This window comes from Equus quagga, chromosome 3, assembly GCF_021613505.1.
Source record: "Equus quagga isolate Etosha38 chromosome 3, UCLA_HA_Equagga_1.0, whole genome shotgun sequence".
NCBI lineage: Eukaryota > Metazoa > Chordata > Mammalia > Perissodactyla > Equidae > Equus > Equus quagga.
In genome coordinates this window covers 118,561,264-118,576,681 of record NC_060269.1, presented here as the reverse complement: position 1 = coordinate 118,576,681, position 15,418 = coordinate 118,561,264, and the positions used below count along the sequence as shown (strand labels likewise).

The window sequence follows — 15,418 nt, the reverse complement described above, 5'->3', positions numbered from 1 at the left end:
GGTGGGATTTAGCAAGTAGTTGTGAATCCTGCTTAGCAGCTGACAGGATCTTCCTAAGAAAATCTGTTTATAAAAGTGCTATCGCTGTTGGAAGAGTTACAACTTCCAAGAGTCAAATTCTCCCAAGCGGAGAGTCTGGGGGAAATATGAAAATTTTCCTACTCACGATTATTCCCTCAATCTAGGATGGAGAAGAAAAACATACAGAGCAAATGTCTTGATAATCTACCCTTCCCAAAGCCTTTGCAGAGGCTAATACTTTCAAGCTCTTTTAAACTGCTAATCCTTAATAAGTGCCTCACTCAGATAAGAAGGTCATTAAAGTTTGTGCCATTTTCTATGCAATTGAAAAATCCAATTTCATTTACTCATTTGTGTTAGTGTAATTTCCAGAAAATGATCAAACTGTGTTCTTGTACTTCATGTTCCTTCTTAGAGGTTATAATTATCTGCATAATAAATAAGGAAAAGAAACATGAAAAGGAACTTTCATTCACTAAGAACAAATACAGTAGCTTCTAGGATAAATACACTGAGACAAGAAATAGTGCATTTAACATGTGAGATCCAATGTACATTAAAAGATTTACTTTGTCTCCTTGCAAGTTAGCTGAGAAACAGTGTTAGTCAATAAAGGTGAAGGGAGCCATCTCTATTTCGAACTCAATCAAATCGATCCATAATTGATGAAAGTGTGTGTAGTGTAGTCTTCATAGCACACTGTCACCTTTGAATTATGCACTTTGTTTCACACTTAAAGAATACTAGTTAATTCACTATTATTGTCTTTCTAGTAATGGAAGAAACTTCACACAAAATGCAGACCTGCCCAGGTAATTAATGTAGGTGCATAATTTCATCATGAGATTTGGTTGGTCCTGATCTGGTCTTTCCATCTTGACATTAATCTCTCCCTAAACCGTCTATTCACATGGTCAAAACAGTATGGTGGGCCAAATAATGGTTAGCAGTAAATCAGATACTAAGGCTATAGCCACGTAAAGTTACAAGTGTAGCTAGTCCACAGCACAAACAGCTTTAGCGGTAAAAGTCCATAGGTATCAGTTCAATTATTGTAAAAGCACCAACTTCTTGATACTGTCACAATCAGGTAAATAGAAAACTTGATGTTTCTTTTGTTTCAAATGGAAAAAGAAATAAGGAACAGAGAGGTTATACTAGCTACTTAAATCATGGAAGTCATCCAGCAATACATTGAGAGATATTTAAAAAGTAGACATGAATCCTGGATTCAGTTACCAACCCTTTAGGATCTATTTTTATGTGTCTAAATGTAGATTGCCAGAGGCACATAGCAGCATATGAATTCATCAGTTAGCTTTATTTTTTTTTTAAAGATTGGCCCCTGAGCTAACAACTGACGCCAATCTTTTTTTTTTTTTCCCCTGCTTTTTCTCCTCAAATCCCCCTAGTACATAGTTGTATATTTTAGTTGTGGGTCCTTCTAGTTGTGGTATGTGGGACGCCTCCTCAGTGTGGCCTGAGTGAGTGGTGCCATCTCAGCACCCAGGATCCGAACAGGCGAAACCCTGGACCGCTGAAGCAGAGCGAAGGAACTTAACCATTCGGCCATGGGGCTGGCCCCCTAATCAGTTAATTTTTTGACAAATATTTTTCAGCATTTGAGTTACTTCTATGTTGTTCTGGATTTACAAAGATGAAGATGGAGCCTTCCTATTATGAATATATACATAAAAATTGGAAATTTTAAAACTTAGGAGAAGTAAAGTTAAAGAGAAACGGAAACAACAGATTATTTTCAGCTAGAGGAAATTAAGAAAGACTTCATGATACAAGTTGTATTTAACCTGAACCTTGAAGGATATATGAACATTTAAATACATACAGAGGCTGATTAATAAATGTGAGGGGAAAATAAAGAGGTAGTAAAATGTAGAGCATAATGGGAAAAAAAGAAAATAAGCCATATACAATGAAAAAAGTAGTGCATTTTTTGTACATCAAGGAATGTGCATTCCTCAAGTCCACAAGATATTCTACATCTGGAAGAGTTTTTGACAATTATTATCTAAAATTACCAGTTTCCAATAATTGACTCTGCATCCTAGACACACACAGCCCTGTCCCCATGTACTGCTGGACTGAGCATTATGAACTCAAAGTCCTAATGTTTCATTTGCCAAATTTGTGCATCATGCTGAATCATACATTTCCTACCAGATAAATATTCTATAATATTCTATATACATTTTCAAAGAGTAAAACATCACACTTAATATAATCACACATAGCTAAGTTCTACAAAGGATACAAATAAAAAATAATGAACTCCCAGTCCTTAAAGAGTTTATAATACAATAGAGAAGATAGGGTTAGCTTCCAGGTATATATAATAGGTATCCTGAGATCTGGGGTGGGAGCAACCCTTATAAGCCTGTATTAGGCAGGATTCTCCAGAGAAACAGAACTAATAGGATGAATGGATGGATGGATGGGTGGATAGGGAGGTAGGTAGATCGATAGGACAGATAGATTTATTTTAAGGTATTGACTCATGTTACTGTGGGTATTGGCAAGTCAAAAATTTGTAGGGCAGGCTGGCAGGCTGAAGAATCAGGAAGAGTTGATGTCTCAGTCCTCAGGCAAAAGGCAGTCTGTAGGCAGAATCCCTTCTTCCGCAAGGGACTCAGGTTTTTCGCTTAAAGATTTCATCTGATTGAATGAGGCCCACCAACATTACAGAGGATAATCTGATTTACTCACACTCTGACTTAAATGTTAATCACATCTTTAAAAATGGCTTTACAGCAACATCTAGACTGATGTTTGACATCTATCTGGGTACCATAGCCCAGCAAAGTGACACATAAAATCAACCATTGCAGGACTATAATAGTAGGAATGGCCATTCATGGATTCAGAAAGCCTTAACAAAAATTATGCATGTGTTTCTCTGCTAGACAAGTTAAAATGAATACTTGTTGTGATAGGAAAAAATGTATTCCCCAGCTCATGTTTCCTGTGTAAATAAACTCTCTTTTAATTTTGTCCCATCTCTTACTCACTTTACCTCTCGGAGAAGTTTGTTCCATATTTCTCAATTGGGTGAATATAATATATTAAAAATCCTTAATCAGTAAGTTCTTTTCTCTTTTTTTCTCTGAACTTTATCTGAATGAATGCTCACAAAGTCTCAACTGAGGGTTGGAGTCAGATAGGTGCATGAGACTACTGACAAACCATTCGGTTCTCACACCCTAGCTCTATTCTATGCCCCAGTTTAATTACTACTAAGGAAGGTTTATTTTTTTCTTTGTCTATTTTATCTCTTACTTTACCTCCTAGTTTATCTCTCGTTTGTTTATTTTTTCTTGTTTGTTTATTTTACCTATCTTCTATGCTTATTTGTCAGTGGATTCAGAATACGGGCAGATGGACAAAAATGAGGGAAGCATTTATTGGTCCTGTCAAACACGAAATATCTGCCAGAAAATACAGATGATCATTTTTTCCCTGCAGAATGCCCATATTAAGAAGTTCTTAGATTCAGTTTTGATATTGCATAAAGGTAATGAAATTTGGAATTCTATTTTTCAGCTGAAGGACTCCTAAAAAAGCCATATGATTATTTGCAAAGTAATTCCAAAATAGTACCTGTGTTACGATTACTGCATGAGATCAAACATATAATATTGCTTATTCCCTGTACCACTCACGGGAGAATAAAAGATGTGAATTGTCCTCCTCCAGGACATCCGTTGTTAGGATAAGAAAGGTCCTGGACATGTCAACATCTTTTTCTACCAGTCTACCATGAGAAATCCCTTACTTCAGATCCTAAAATTGTAAACAAGGTCCTCTAAACATTTATAAATTTGTGAATTTAACTTTCCACAATTATGTATGTCTTGAGAAGTTTCACCAAAATCATGCCCAATGGGATACCACATATCACATGGCAGGGCAACTCCTTGAACAAACTATAGGAACTTTCCCAATGCAAGGACATCAAAATGATTTTTACTGCCCCCCTGTAGTCCTGAAACGGTTATGAAAGAGAAACAGACGTGCACATGGAATGCTCAGCATCTGCCACATGGGGGGATGAACTGAAACGACGACAATCCAGAAGGCAGACGAAAGAACTTCCAGAATCACTACAGCACTGCATCAAGCACAAAGACAGAAACATAAACTGCTGAAGAAAAAGCAGTGAGCCAACCGAGGAATCAGACATACAGTCAAGAGAAACACAACTTCTTTTCAACGTGGACAACTGGACTATTCTGAGCCCTGGAGGTCAGAGTGCACTTTAGTGGGTACAGCTTAGTGCAGTGTCTGGCGGTGGAAGCTACTTTGGGGCAGACTTCTTGGGTTTGAAATTCTGAATATAACAATTTTCATCTGACCTTCAGCAAATTTCTTAGCTCTTTATGATCCAATTTCTTCTTCATGTATCTGGGGATGATATAGTATCTAGTGATTAAGGTTCTTGTTAATATTTAATGTAAATTACGTAAAACAATGATTGACACATAGTTAAGTATTCTATAATATTATGATCACAATAACGAAAGAAAACCTTCTTACTGTTTTAAAATGGGGCAATGGGGCCTTTGCAAATGCTCCATTTTACAGAGATTATAAGGCATAATCATGCAATGCCTCCTCTGGAAGAGATAAACATTTTCCAGATAGACTTTTATTTGTGAAGCAATTTCTTCATATATAGGGACAGCCCGTTCCAATACCAAGACTCTAAGTAATAAAAATTCTCTAGCTTCTGGAAAATTAGTCTATTCTAAATATAATATTATTAGTCCATTAGCAGAACGTGAATCAGTTAATTAGTTTCCATTTCAGGAAACATTTGGTCTATTCAGATCTTGGGACACCACTGAGTCTTGTTTTTCTCCTGCTTCAATGGTCACTCATTCTCAGTCTCCTTTGCTAGTTTCTCTGTATCTTTCCCATGTCTAAGCAATGAAATGCCCCAGAGTTTAATAACGCTCAGTCCCTTTCTCTTCACTCAAAAGAATCTAATCCAGTTTCATGACTTTAAGTATCATCTGAAGATCATCTACTTTAAGTAGCCAGAAGAATGCAAAATCCGTATCTCAACTGCAAATCCCCCTGCTGAAATCCCAACATGTATGTCTGATTGCCTCCTTAATGTCTTCAGTAGGACAGCTAATGGATACCTCAACCTTAACATTCTAAAACGGAAGTCTTGATCGTCATCATCCTCCAAAAAAAAAAAAAAAGAAATCTCTAACTCACTTATCCATCTCATTAAATGAACAACTCCATCCTCCAAGTTTTCAAGTCAAAAAATCTTGGAATCATTCTTGATTCTTTTTCTCTAATACTCCACATCTGGTCTTTCAGAATATCCTGGCATCAAATCACCATTTTCAAATTATTCCAGAATCTGATAACTTCTCACCAGTTTCACCATCATCAACTTTTCCCTTGATCATTGCAGCATTCTTATAACTAGTCTCCCTGCTTCCACAATTGGCCTCTTATAGTTTGTTCTTCATTCAAAAAGAGTTGTCTCATTGAAAACATAAGTCACATCATACCTCTCCTCTGGTCAACATTTTTCTGTCACATTCGCATATTCACTCAGACAAAAATCAATGTCCTTTCAATGTGTTTAAGACTCCAGAAGATCTGAACCCTAACTACACCAACTTCTCCTATCTCTTTTAATCCCTGTTAATTCTACTACAAGACCTACTGGTCTCCTTGCTGTTCCATGAATGTTTTTCTCTCAGAACCTTTGCTCCTGCTATTCCCTCTAGCTGGCACTCTTCCTCTGGATAGCTGCATGACTTGCTCCTTCACTCCTGTTAGATTTCTGTTTAAATCTCACCTATGGAGTGATACTTCCCTTGACCAATATATACAGTAAAACCCCACTACCATCCTGACACTTCCTATCAAGTACTCTGCTTCCCTTCTCTCTATTGCACTCATCACCACTGGATATGTTATATATTTATTTATTTTACAGTGCCTCTCAACTATAATCCAAGCTCCACAAGGGCAAAACATATTTGATTATTCAATTCTGTAACCTCAGCTCTTAAAAACACTCTCTGGCATATAAAAGACACCCAATAAATAGTTGTTTATAGTATAAATTGGTAAGGTGTTATCAATAAATTTTAATCCCTGGTGTCCATAGTGCATTTGAATTAATCTGTAAGAATTAGGCCAAAATCTCATAACTTCATGGCTAAGTTCATAGTTACAGGTGTGTGACCTAAACTAAAGAGTTGTACAACGATAGATCAAACACTGCTACCTCTGCAACATGGAAGAGAGGGTAACATTCTAATGGGAAGCCTGTAAATATCCAGCATGACATCTGGAAAGAAGTAATCTGCATGGTTACCATTGAAAGCATGTTAAGGAACTCTCTGCGATGGCTGTTTGATATTCAGGTGAGAAGTCTTCTTCCTAGAGAAGCCCCATCACCAATAAGGCATTGTGTTTTCCATCCATGTGTACAACATTTGCCATAGATTGGTTCAGTGCAAGATAGCTAGATTATTTGCTCTATGATCTAAGTAAGTTGACAAATGTTTTTGCATCTATAATTACACTGTTTTAAAAGTATATTCCTCAATATTATTATATTTGAAATTTGCTAAAAGGATAGATCTCAAATGCTTTCATGAAAAAAAGAAAAGGTAACTATGTAAGGTAATGGATGTTAATTAGCTTGATTATGGTATCCATTTCACAAGGTGTACTTATATCAAAACATCAACACCTTAATTATATACAATTTTCACTTTCAATTATACCTCAATAAAGCTGAAAAAATAGTTCTTGCTGTCCGAATTAGGCTTCCTATCTAAGCAAGACAGAACTCTATATTTGGGAATGGCATATTTAGAAGGAGTCTGAATGACTCATGTTTCAAATTGTTTATATTATTACCACTTCATGGATTCTTGCCACTGTCCATATTCTTAATGCAGAAAATGAAGAATTTTCTGACACTGTCAGCATGCTGTTAGGATGGCATTGTTTGGACTGCTATTGGAAGCATTGGCTTCTAGTGTTTACCTCAGTAGTTTGGATCCAGTTGTGCATATCACAGAGCTGAGGGCTCTTAGCAGAAAATCTAAGGCTTATCACATAATTTGCACAATTTTCAATACAGAAATTTGGCACAAGTTTCATTATAGCAAAATGTCAAAAGTCAAGACATTTAAACAAACTTTCTCTCCTTCACATTTTAATTAAACTGCAGAGCAACTGATGTTAGTTCAAATCCATTGCCAATCTAAGATCTAAAACTTTAGTACAGCATTTAAGGCCTTTGCGCTAAAAAAATATAAAAATAACACAGTGAATAAGAGATTGAGCATTGCCTTTTAATTATATATATATAACTTTAAATACTTTTCAGAAAATCAACAAAGCTAGTACTGATACATCAAAAGTTTGTGTTGTAGTGAGAAGTTACGATATAGCATAAAGAACACTGGTTGGATGGAGTCAGAAAATCATATCATAGCTCCAATTCTTTGACTTACTAAAATATAATGCTGACCAAGTCACTTACTCTATCTCACTGGAAAAATGAGAACACTAGGCAAAATCACCATTTTGATCTTTCCCAGCTCTAAGGTTCAGTGATCATAAGAACACTATTGATCACGAGAATGTTATAAAATGTTAGAAATTAACTTTTTAAAAAACATTCTAAACATGAATAAGGGTAAAGCCTGAGATGGACATGGTATCTTCCGAGGACCCTTCCTCATAAAACTACTCCCGATCTATAGGTTTCTTTGTTACTTTCATTTAATCCCACCGTATTCCTGCCAAATTGAGGGTTGAAAATGGCTTAAGCTGGTGGCTGCCAAACATAGTTGGCTAGAAATCCCTGAACAGCATTTTCAAAATTCTGATTCCAAGTATCCATCTGATTACTGAATCAGATTGTCCTGGAGCAATGCAGAATTTTAGGGCATTTGAACAAGTTTGGGAGTTAACATCTACAGATGGGAGGATTTGTCCAATATTCCTCAAACTGAACAACGTAGGGTGCCATCTCTCTAAATACAAGCTCTATGTATTAAACACTATATGAGACTGTGTGCATATGTGTGTGTGTGTATGTGTATTTAAGGAAAATTTGGCTTTTAACATTCAGCTAATATATCTACCTCTACACTATTTTACAATGTAATCTTCTAAAATGGTGAAATATTAACCCTCTGAAGTTATGTTAGGCTGTGTTAAAGTACCACCGTATGTGCTAAATTGCTTTTCCTTAGATATTTATTGTTTTGCTGTGTTTTTACATTATTAGCAAAGCATTAATACTTGTCAATATCCTCCTATAAATCAATTTTATATTAAGAAATAAAAAAATCAAAATGATTGCCTAATAACTTTGAGTTCAGAATTGAAAGCCCTTGGTAAGTACTATATAATCCAAATAATTCAATTTTAATCAAAGAAGTAGAAAATGAGAAATTATGATGTAGGTTTGAATCAACCATAACATCTGACGAATGAAATAGTGGCGTGGAGCAGCTAGGTAGAAGCAAGGCTAAAACCAGCTTTTAATCACACGTTTGAAAGTCATGAGCTGACACAATCTAGGCTCTCCTTTTGTCAAGCAAGAAAGGCCCATTCTGCGACATTCTACATCTACTAATCCATAAAGGACTCAAGATTGTAACTAACTGGGACTCTCTATCTTGAGGCATATCATTAGAAAAGAATTCTAAATAGACACCTCCAAAGTCTGACCAAGAGGTATGGGAGGTATCAGAGGTGTTTGTACCCATATCCTAAGGAAATAATTATGGGTGGCCAAAAGGATTTTGATGACATTAGTCTTAATTACAACAAATTGGAAACATCCCAAATGTTAAAATAATGAATTATTAAGTACATGTGGTACAGATACATCCCCTAAATATTACACAACATTTAATGATATTTTTCAAAAGATAAAGTGCAATAATAGCCATGATATAATCAGAGGAAAGACACAGTTTTATAATAGAATATGTGTAACATTATAGCATTTGGGAAAACTATACACATAAAGTTATTAAAATGGTAAAAGCAATGGTGACCATTGGATAATGATAATCTATAATATTTCAATTTTTTTGTTTTGCCTACATTGAATTTCTAATTTTCCCATATTGAATATGTATTTCTTTCACAATAAAGAAGAAAACTATTTTTATGAAATATTTTTTAAAAATATCATAGGGTCACTATTTTCAACTTAAAATATGTATGGGTTTATGCACAGCATTTTTCCTGGAACTTGCCCTTCTGTACCAATCTAATTTGCATTTTTTAGCTATCCTTCCCACTAGGTTTTATATTTCTCTGAAGAAAGGAGGCCATATCTTTTCTAACTTAGTAGGCAATGCACCATCACAATATAGGTAATAAATACATATAAGACCAAAAAAACCACTAAATAAATAAAAATGCATTTGTGTGCCTCAAGAAATAATAACATGATTTTGATAAATTTTGGAGATTCATAGGTTAACTTAATTTCTTAGCTCTAAAAGCTTTAATGTCCTATTTATGGGGCAAATGAGCATACTGGATGAAAGAAGCATAGAGATGAAAATAACACTCACTCATTTATAATTTTTCATTTTATCTCTGTTAGTGTTGAATCAAAACATACCTAAATTTTATACCGTTTTAAAATAAAGCCAGTGAAAGGAAATAGATTTTAGAGTACCTAGTGGTAAAAAAAAGTTAACGTAATACTCAAAAGGAAAAAATTTAAAACTATAGTAATAAGCTTTAAAATATTGTACAAACCAAGGACATAAACTTAAACTTTTTAAATATAAATGCATTTCTTCAAGTATTTTAATTCATCACATCCAAGACTAAAACCCTTTCTCTTCCCCTCCATTAGCATATGCAGGTCAATTAGCTAGACAGGAGAAAAATATCTTGTTTCCATGCTTTCACTGTTTCATAATTCCTCAACGTAATGTAGCTGGTAAGGAGTAACTGTTCCTGCTAATACAGTAAAAAGGAATAAACGGGGTTTATCTGATATGTAGAAGCTCTCCTTAACGCTATATTTCCTTAAATCTAGAAGCAGCAGGATCAAAAAAGAGAGGGAAGGAGAGGAATAAAAGAGAAAAAGTGAGAGAGAGAGAGAGGGAGAAAGGCAGAGAAAAAGAGAAAGAGAGAGAAAAACCTATGAAGATTAACACCAACTGTATGAACTATGCTAAATAAAATATGCTCCTTACAGTGAAAGAAATTCATGGAGCAATATTTCTCTACGAGCATCCACTTTTTCAATATATTTAGAATGATTAAACACAGGTTATGTGTCTGGGAAGCTTATTATCAAAAACGAGTCTGACGAAACAAGATAAAGCAAAAAAAATTTAAAAGTCAGTTCTTACCATTTTCAAACAGATTAAGTATTACCCTCACACATATGAAACTTGGCCATTCCACTTAAACGAGTGGAACAAAACATGATTACTGAGACAATCGCTTATTTATTCAAGAATAAATAACTTTTATGACTTTCGTAGTCCTACCTATACTTTTGTTTAAGGAATTTCTTTTTTTGTTTTCTTTTATAGGAACAGTTGGATTTTCCTTTTCTGGTAAAAGGAGCCTGGAAAGGGGCATAATTGTTAAATATTTCTATACTGGCCAGAAAAAAAAGCATTCTGTCTTTTGCCAAGTTTCCTTAACTCTGTTTGTGTACTGCTCACCCATTGTAGTCATCTCCAGCATGTAGCTGCTTTGGAGTAGAGCCCAGCTGGTGCCTTGGCTCCTTTCTATGTTGCTCTCCTCATAAGTGGCGTCCTTGTTCCTCAGCCCTGTCTCCATTACCAAGACCAAGTGCAATTTCACCAGCCACAAGAAGAATGTATCCAGCTTCAGCGCCATATTCTAGGACAGTGGAATGTGCCACTTTGGCAGTTAGAAGGTTGTAAAGTGAGCTCTACACACCTGAACTGGGGTCTTATTCTTGACTAGCTTTCATTAGTTGTTTTTCTCTCTGGTCCTACACTTTCAATGTGCCCATACTGGACTCTTAATCTCTTAATACTGGACTACATAATGGTCTACCAGTCTCTATAAGTAAACCCACGTCCAAATTTTAAATTATAACTGCTTTTGCACTCACTATGTTGTGCTTTAGCTCCTGTTAGATACCCATAATATCTTGGCTTCCCTGGAGCTCTCAGTGATTTTGATTTGACTCAGAGAATCACTCTAACACTTGAATATTGCACTTGTTAGTCAGAGGGTAAACTGCTACTGTTTTATTATCACGAGATATTTACTCAAAAGAGGAAAAATAGATAATCTTCCCAAAACCTGAAAAATTAAGAGGTTAAAAAATACTTTAATTCTAGCCTAATAACCTCTATGAACATCTTGCTGCCTTCAGTTCTGATTCTATATTTTTTGTTCTATTTATATTTAGATAGTTTTAGAGCATACATACATAGCTGAACAGCCTCTCTCCAAGTTACTATTTTTTTTCAATCTTCATTAGTGTGTCATTTTGAATTTAAATTCTTAAAATGGAAACTATTTATTGACTAATTTATTCATTCATTTAACATGCAATTATTGAATATCCTATCTTTTGTTAGTGACACCGAGATTAAAGCCATTAATCTAACCTGAAAAAAAGAAGAAAGAAAAACATATCCTATTGTAGAATGATACTGTTTTAGGTTTTATCAGTAATCTACAGAGATACTATTTTATGTAGCCAACCTTAAAAAGAAACAACCGTTTTTCACCAAATCCAATTTTGGCTAATTTAAAAAAACAAAATTGTTAAACCAATACATTAATTTTGTTCCTTACTAGTAACTTAAATTCCATGAGTAGTTAAGAGAGAATAAAACCTACCCTCTTGCTTGTTTAATTACACTCAAGTCTGCTTGCTTGATTACGTTCACATTCAAAGCAATTTTGTTCATTTTACGAAAACTGAATTCTAATTTCCCTGCATTGTTTAGCTAAAACAGTCTTCTATGTAAACTGCTCCTTATTAATCCCTAGTATGACAGTGCTTCTCTTTTAATAACACTGTGAAGTATTCATAGTTTTTTTCCTTATGTGTGTTTTAGTATCACCAGTTTTAACAGCAATTTCATTTAATTAGCTTTTTTAAAAACGATCACTGTCTAAGGTTACAAGTGTGTAACTTGCCCCACTGGGAAAACTAAATCTTTAATACCATGAAAGTTTTATACAGGAAGATCATCACAGAAGCCTCTCGGTAGCCATTCTTGTCAAAGCATTTCTGGAATACTAATTCAGCCTTGAAACCTACTTGTCTTTATTTTAACGACCACACTTTTTTCTTTCATGAATTCATTAAAATTGAAAACAAACGCTCCAAACAAAAAATATACAGTTCAAGAAAACGTAGACTTCCATATGCTCAAACAGGCTTATCTTCTCTAAGCACTGGTTAATTAGCATGAACATTGTAAGATTCTCCCAAAGAGAAAATTAACATTTTAGTAATGCCCTACTTTAGGAACTCCCATATTTGCATAACGTTAAATCAATACACACAGGTCTATAGAATGTTTTACCTTTACAAAAATCAAGAGGTTTGATAGGAATTTGTTTGGGGCAGAAGTAATACCAAACAATTCTTTGAAACTTTCTTTTCTGTTGCTTTCTTTGCCACTGCTTTATCTTCATTTTCTTGCCAACTTTGCTGTCTTATACTATCTCAGCTTCATCTTTCAGTTCCTTAAACGTATGTGTTCCCTAAGGTCTGATAATTAGTTCCTCTTTTCTTCTCTCTTTACTTTACAAGTGTTTTTCCCATTTCTCAGAGGTTTAGTTAATTCCTGACAAATATTTGCTCCAGTCCTAACTTTCTCCTGAGAGTTCACTCTTAATTGCAGACTCTCAAATTAAACTTATCCACAGCCAGTTCATATTCATTTGTATTAAGGTGACAGAGATGTCCCTTATGGTGTGGCCAAAATGCTGTCAGTACATTAGTCAGGGTAGGTAGCTGTGAAAGTTAATGACATTCAAGTGAACATTATATTGAGTAAGAGAAAAACTAAGCATGACTATAATACTAATAGGAATAAGCAGGCAATTGTTAAGCACATAACGGTTATGCAGGTCAGTTAAGACCTATAATAAAGAGACAATTTGATTGTTGTAATAATGAATAAATAAAGTGAGGGAAAAAATCATCAAAGTGTTAGAGAATTATCTTTGGATGGTGTTACAGGCTGAATTGTGTCCACCTAAAATTCATATATTGAAGCCCTAACCCCTAATACAGAAGGTGACTCTATTTGGAGATGGGGCCTTTAAAGAAGTGATTAAGCTAAAATGAGGCCATTAGGATGGGCCCTAAGCCAATCTGACTGATGTCCTTATAAGAAGAGAAAATTTGGATGCACAAAGAGCACCAGGGGTGCATGTGCACAGAGGAAAGACCATGTGGGGACACAATGAGAAAGCAGCCATTTGCAAGCTGAGGAGAGAGGCCTAAGAAGAAACCAAATTTGCTGACACCTTGATTTGGACTTCTAGCCTTCAGAGAAATAAATTTTTGTTGTTTGAGCCATCCAGTCTCCAGTACTCTGTTCTGGCAGCCTGAAAGACTAATACAAATGACAAAATCAAAGAAGATGGAAATACATTATTGAGCCCATTGAATGGGACCTAGTAGTTCGACTCACAGAAATGGGATTATTAGGGCTTGGGATAGAACATTTTTAACCTATTTTAATAATGTATATTGGTTATCTTGGAGGTGTTAATTATGTCCTCCAAATAGTAATAAAACATTATTTATTCGTTGTATAAAAGATAAATCATGAATACCACACTTTATCATTTTCCATCCTAAATGACCTTGCCTTGACATTTTCTCATATTCTCTCTCCCTTCTATATTTCTCTTATACTGTCTCCCACTCTCTCCCTTCTCTACCACGATACTCTTATCTCATAGTGTTCTAAGTCAATTTTCTCAAAATAGTAGTTCATAACATTAACCTGCATTCCCACTTACTCGCCATCACCTTGAAACCAGCGCATGACTGCATGTCTATCCCTGTAGAACTCATGTATGTCTTCAGAGCTCTGTGACAAGAAGCTGGACATGAGACTAATTTTGAGGATGCTAGAGGGACATACAATTCATCTGTTATTTCATTCCTACCTTCACCTTTCATTGAATTTCATACAACAGAGATAACCAGTACCACCTAATTGCAACACCAGTGAGCCCAATTTAATCCATTTCTCATTGGATTCTCATGTGCCTTGAAAATTGATGATTAGTTCCTCCTTCTTCATCCTCTTTAATTTCTCAGGTTATATAACGTCATCTTCTCCTGGTTCTTCTCTTACCCTTCTGACTTTTCTGAGTATGCCCCTTTTCTGCTCTTCTCTTTCTCCCACCTATATATTTTATACATTGGTCTCATTATATCATCTGGTCCTCAGATCTGTGCTCTTCTTAATATGCATCTCCCCTTGGATCATTTCATGTATTCTTGAAGTTTTAAGCTATATTATATACTGCTTGTTCCTCTTTTCTTCTCAATTTGCATCTATATCCAGTCCTAACTTCACCCCTGAACAGCAGACTTAAAATCCAAATCATTTCTGGACTGCTCCTCCTGAATGTGCCATTAGCATTTGAGGCATGTGTGGCTATATTCCCTATCTCAAATAATGACTCTACCATCTACAAAGTCTCCTTATGTGTATACCTCAGAGTCAGACTGTGCACAACCAATGAATCATTAAATTTTGGAAAATTCACCTATTTAATATTTCCTAAACATGCTGTTATCTTCTTCTGTTCAATTGCTACTGCACTAGGTAAGGCCTTCAACATCTCTTGCCCAGACTAATGTAACAACCTCATAACTGGTCTCTCTAATCTTGGACTCGGATCCTTACATCCATCTGCTATACTATTGTAAGAGTGATTTATTAAAACTATAAATCTGCCTATGACACTCCCCTAAAGAAAAGATTCCAATCATTTCTCTTATCCAAAGGGATACAATTCATACATAAGTTTCCTATTATGGCTCACAAGACCATTCTTAATAATACCCTTGAACATCCTTTCAGCCTCAATTCCTTACCTTGTACTTTATGTTCCAGCGTCTTCAAATTGCTGGAAGTTTTCTTGATCTTATCAAGCTGTTTCACTGTCTGTGACTCTATGCATACTCCTTCCTCTGCCAGTAAGTCTCTTTTCTTCTCTGACTGACTACTTTTCCTTCAGGCCTTCTGGTTATCTCCTTCTAGATTCCTTCAGGGATCCACCCTTGATGGATCTGGTGATAATTTTTTATGCCCCAGCATAGTTCCTACCACACGTAGCACATTGCAGTAACAGGCTACACATTCTTAGATATGGG

At 35.3% G+C, this 15,418-nt stretch overlaps 1 protein-coding gene across 1 annotated transcript in view; it reads right to left on the bottom strand.

The window, feature by feature from the left end:
• LOC124237451 (gamma-aminobutyric acid receptor subunit gamma-1-like) overlaps positions 1-15,418 on the bottom strand; it is a 68,439-nt gene that overhangs the window by 23,290 nt on the left and 29,731 nt on the right. The window lies entirely within an intron of this gene.